This window comes from Leptodactylus fuscus, chromosome 1 (genome assembly GCF_031893055.1).
Source record: "Leptodactylus fuscus isolate aLepFus1 chromosome 1, aLepFus1.hap2, whole genome shotgun sequence".
Taxonomy (NCBI): Eukaryota; Metazoa; Chordata; class Amphibia; order Anura; family Leptodactylidae; genus Leptodactylus; species Leptodactylus fuscus.
Window position 1 is genome coordinate 277,319,911 of NC_134265.1, and position 5,842 is coordinate 277,325,752.

General features: G+C 45.8%; 1 pseudogene; it reads left to right on the forward strand.

The window, feature by feature from the left end:
* Nucleotides 1-909: 909 nt before the first annotated feature.
* On the forward strand, nucleotides 910-1,024 carry LOC142190963 (small nucleolar RNA SNORA17; annotated as a pseudogene).
* The last annotated feature ends 4,818 nt before the right edge of the window (nucleotides 1,025-5,842 follow it).

Consider the following 5,842-nt stretch of genomic DNA (forward strand, 5'->3'; position numbering starts at 1 on the left):
TCTCATTACCTACAAGCCACATGCATAAAGTGTGCTGCATTGTGACCCACAAAATTAGACATCTCCTACCTGAAAATAAGATGTCAGGCTTGGTGGGCTCTATGTGTGTTATGACTGGGGTTAGTAAGATTAGTAAGAGGAAGAAGGGTAGGGGATTGCAGCAAACTGTGCCCAAAGATGAATCTTTAACTTTAACTAGGTAATCCAAATAACTAAATCCCACTGAATACAGCTCTATAGGAATTCAGTAAATGAGAGACATCCGAGACCTTCTGAAGAAAGAAGACAATGACAAACATCTGTAATTCATTTTTCTCACACAAGGGACTCCAAGAAAGAGCACTGTGGTGTAGGGGAGTTAGGGAGCGTTCACACTACCGTCGGTGTCCGACATGTAGTGTCCGCTCCTAGTGTCCGCTCAAAATCTGTCACGGACATTAGGAGCGGACACTAGCTGTGTCCGTGACACCTGTCATTCACTTGAATGGGCATTGGGTGCGTTCTTTTGCACTCTGTGCCCGTCCTTCCCTGTCCGCAAGAGAAGATGTCCGACTTCTCAAGCGGACAGAAGAACCCTGCATGCAGGGTTTTTCTGTCCGCTTGAGAAGTCGGACATCTTCTCTTGCGGACAGGGAAGGACGGGCACAGAGTGCAAAAGAACGCACCCGATGCCCATTCAAGTGAATGACAGGTGTCACGGACAGGGCCGCCGATAGGCCAGTACTACTGCTACTGGTGTCAGGGGCCCGGCCAAATTTAAAAATGGGGGGGGGGGGGGGCCCGGGCCCCCTGGCGCCGGCAGCAGTCATTGTATGTCCTGTTTGTTTCAACTCAGATCTGCGTCCAGAGAACACATACGTGGCTGAAGCAAGGAGCTGACACAGGTCAGCTCCTCGCTTCGCCGCTGCGGCCTCTCTCGCTGACACATATGCGGCTGGCTCAGCCGCATATGTGTCAGCGAGAGAGGCGGCAGCGGCGAAGCGAGGAGCTGACACAGGTCAGCTCCTCACTTCAGTCGCATATGTGTCAGTGTCAGCGAGAGAGGCGGCAGCAGCGAAGCGAGGAGCTGACACAGGTCAGCTCGCTTCAGCCACTGAAGCGAGGAGCTGACCTGTGTCAGCTCCTCAATTCGCCGCTGCCGCCGCTGGCTACCCGGCAGTGTAGACGCGATGTGATGACGTTAGTAAGAGAGAGAGGCGCGCAGAGAGCAGCGGGGGAATGAGGAAAATGTAATTGTAATGTGGATTATGTGGAGTGTGAAACTGGGGGCAGATGAAGGAGAGGACGGCATGACACTGGGGGCAGAGATGGAGGGATATGAATCTGAGGGCAGAGATGGAGGGGACATGAATCTGGAGGCAGAGATGGAGGGGACATGAATCTGGGGGCAGAGATGGAGGGACATGAATCTGGGGGCAGAGATGAAGAGGACATGAATCTGGGGGCAGAGATGGAGGGACATGAATCTGGGGGCAGAGATGGAGGGGACATGAATCTGGGGGCAGAGATGGGGGGACATGAATCTGGGGGCAGAGATGGGGGGACATGAATCTGGGGGCAGAGATGTGGGGACATGAATCTGGGGCAGAAATGGAGGGGACATGGATCTGGGGGCAGAGATGGAGGGGACATGAATCTGGGGGAAGAGATGGGGGGACATGAATCTGGGGGCAGAGATGGAGGGGACATGAATCTGGGGCAGATGAAGGGTATATCTGAAGCTGGGGGAGAGACGGAGGGGGGACATATAATTTACGGGTGACTGTAGGAGGATTATACAGTGTGCGGGCACATGAAAAATTAATGAGTGGGCGTAGTCAACATAACAGTGGGTGGGGCTAAATTCCCTGCGGCGCGCAAAGCTCTCTATAGGTGCTGTCACACGTAGCAGATTATACCTGCAAATAGAATCTGATTAAGCCTTGTAATGCTGCTAAATAAAGGGAAATGTAATACATAATTGGTGTGTCGCAAAATAAGGTCGTTTTAAAATGGCAGGGGGGGGGGGGGGGGGGCCCAGACACTTAGGCTGTATGGGGCCCCAAAATTCCTGATGGTGGCCCTGGTCACGGACACAGGTAGTGTCCGCTCCTAGTGTCCGTGACAGATTTTGAGCGGACACTACATGTCGGACACCGACGGTAGTGTGAACGCCCCCTTAGTGGTCGCTCTACAGGTACTCATCCCCAACACCCACAAGCCATTTTACCTATCAGTATATTTTTGGTATATGTGAGAAAACCCACGCAAACATGGTATGAAGCATGGGATTTTTCAAAAAAACAGTCGGACCTTGATTGATGAAAAGAATCCAAGGAGTTTATTTCAGCAAGTCCAGTTTTAACAAAAAAATAATTCTTCAGAAAATTTCCATAGTGTGTACAACAAACACCTTGTACTTCAGGCTGCTGTAATCTCACAAGCTATTCATCATGTGAACTTCACCAACACACACACTCAGCTTTCTGGGAATTGGAATCATTTTATACCTTAGACATTTCCCATAATCCTCTGCAGTTTTCCCTATAAAACCCTGGAGTTGCTGCAGTCTTGCCTCTTATAAGATCAGGGCAGACACACCCCAGTGCAACTCCACTTCTGCAGGTAAATCTACAAAAAAAAAAACACTTTATAAATCCATGGTAAAGTGTACAGTTCCTTAGTGTTAGTATATTGTTCCCAGATGGTAAGACAAGAAATAGTAGGAAAATAGAACATTAGGTGACCAGCCTAATGAGGAAAGAAAGGAATAAGAAGCAGTAACAGAACATTCACACAGAGATATTACCAGACCTGGGGACTCCTGTACCACCACTAAGGTTACATAGAGGAAATCACATGTATACATAACACAAAACAGTTTACCTCTTCACACATGGGAAGAACATACAAACTGCATGCAAATATTGCCCCCCGTTGGATATGAACCCACATTGGATATGAACCCAGTGACAATGCACACTTTACCTTATTGCAGCTAACATACAGATTGGTAAGGAGTAGAGATGAGCGAACACTGTTCGGATCAGCCGATCCGAACAGCACGCTCCCATAGAAATGAATGGAAGCACCTGGCACGCAGACTTTGCCGGCGGCCGGCCGCTTAACCCCCCGCGTGCCAGCCGCTTCCATTCATTTCTATGGGAGCGTGCTGTTCGAAACGGCTGTTCCGAACAGTGTTCGCTCATCTCTAGTAAGGAGTAAATATACAATCTCCTGGATCAGAAACAATTTCCACACGTGTCACCCTGAGGTTCCTTGGGGCAACCAGGTAAAAAGATTCTGGTGGTTCATAATATCCTAAAATGTGTATGTCTTCTGTTGAAACAATATTGTGTTAGAGCCTGGGCCCACCCACCATTACCCTGAATGAGTAGATATTATGTTGGTGGTCATCAGAGACTGGCCTTTATGACACATTTATAATACACAGTTACATAGTATGGTTGAAAAAAGACCTATGTTCATCAAGTTCAACCAGGATATGGGAACCGTCATGACATTCTACACATTTCTATAAACATCAATGCTATTTTGCCTTCAGAGTCCAGGGGCCACTTCTTAGGGCCTTATTCAACTCTGTGGTTGCTTCAGCCATCTTTTTCGGTTTAGCCTGCTGGGGGAGCAGTATATCAACCAGGGACAGAAATAGACTTGGACAGGCTGATCAGAAGGACCAGATCTGTCCTGGGGAGCCCCCTGGACCCAGTACAGGTGGTGGGTGACAGAAGGATACTGTCCGTGGTGACTTCCATGCTGGAGAACAAATCCCACCCCATATACAGTCCTATGAAAAAGTTTGGGCACCCCTATTAATCTTAATCATTTTTTGTTCTAAATATTTTGGTGTTTGCAACAGCCATTTCAGTTTGATATATCTAATAACTGATGGACACAGTAATATTTCAGGATTGAAATGAGGTTTATTGTACTAACAGAAAATGTGCAATATGCATTAAACCAAAATTTGACTGGTGCAAAAGTATGGGCACCTCAACAGAAAAGTGACATTAATATTTAGTAGATTCTCCTTTTGCAAAGATAACAGCCTCTAGTCGCCTCCTGTAGCTTTTAATCAGTTCCTGGATGAAGGTATTTTGGACCATTCCTCTTTACAAAACAATTCAAGTTCAGTTAAGTTAGATGGTCGCCGAGCATGGACAGCCCGCTTCAGATCATCCCACAGATGTTCAATGATATTCAGGTCTGGGGACTGGGATGGCCATTCCAGAACATTGTAATTGTTCCTCTGCATGAATGCCTGAGTCGATTTGGAGCGGTGTTTTGGATCATTGTCTTGCTGAAATATCCATCCCCGGGGTAACTTCAACTTCGTCACTGATTCTTGAACATTATTCTGAAGAATCTGCTGATACTGAGTGGAATCCATGCGACCCTCAACTTTAACAAGATTCCCGGTGCCGGCATTGGCCACACAGCCCCAAAGCATGATGGAACCTCCACCAAATTTTACAGTGGGTAGCATGTGTTTTTCTTGTAATGCTGTTTTTTTTGGACGCCATGCATAACACCTTTTTGTATGACCAAACAACTCAATCTTTGTTTCATCAGTCCACAGGAACTTCTTCCAAAATGAAGCTGGCTTGTCCAAATGTGCTTCTGCATACCTCAGGCGACTCTGTTTGTGGTGTGCTTGCAGAAACGGCTTCTTTCTCATCACTCTCCCATACAGCTTCTATTTGTGCAAAGTGCGCTGTATTTTTGACCGATGCACAGTGACACCATCTGCAGCAAGATGGTGCTGCAGCTCTTTGGAGGTGGTCTGTGGATTGTCCTTGACTGTTCTCACCATTCTTCTTCTCTGCCTTTCTGATATTTTTCTTGGCCTGCCACTTCTGGACTTAACAAGAACTGTCCCTGTGCTCTTCCGTTTCCTTACTATGTTCCTCACAGTGGAAACTGACAAGTTAAATCTCTGAGACAACTTTTTGTATCCTTCCCCTGAACAACTATGTTGGACAATCTTTGTTTTCAGATCATTTGAGAGTTGTTTTGAGCAGCCCATGATGCCACTCTTCAGAGGAGATTCAAATAGGAGAACAACTTGCAATTGGCCACCTTAAATACCTTTTCTCATGATTGGATACACCTGGCTATGAAATTCAAAGCTCAGTGAGGTTACAAAACCAATTTTGTGCTTCAGTAAGTCAGTAAAAGTAGTTAGGAGTATTCAAATCAATAAAATGATAAGGGTGCCCATACTTTTGCACCAGTCAAATTTTGGTTTAATGCATATTGCACATTTTCTGTTAGTACAATAAACCTCATTTCAATCCTGAAATATTACTGTGTCCATCAGTTATTAGATATATCAAACTGAAATGGCTGCTGCAAACACCAAAATATTTAGAACTAAAAATGATTAAGATTAATAGGGGTGCCCAAACTTTTTCATAGGACTGTATGGGACCTTGATGGCACTTGGCAGCACTGTAAGTGACCGTCTGCTTCACCCCAAGTGTGAGAAGGAGTGCTATCGCAGGTCCTTCCTTCCAACTGCGACCAGGCTGTTTATTCTACATCAGACCAAACGAAGATCACTCCGCACAGAGAACTAATGAGTATGATTATGAAGTCTTCCTTCTTTCTTCTTCTGTTCCTTAGCTGCTATGGACTCCTAGTATATCTTCTCTTCTCAGCTTATGTGTGTCTACTTCTGTAATATATTACTGTGTATTATCCTGTATTTCTATTACTATGCTGCTGAAACATGCTGAAATTTCCCCAATGTGGGACTATTAAAGGATTATCTTATTTTATCTTACCTTAAAAAGACATTTAATCCTTCTTTGAAGCTGTTGGCTGTGACTACTATGACCAG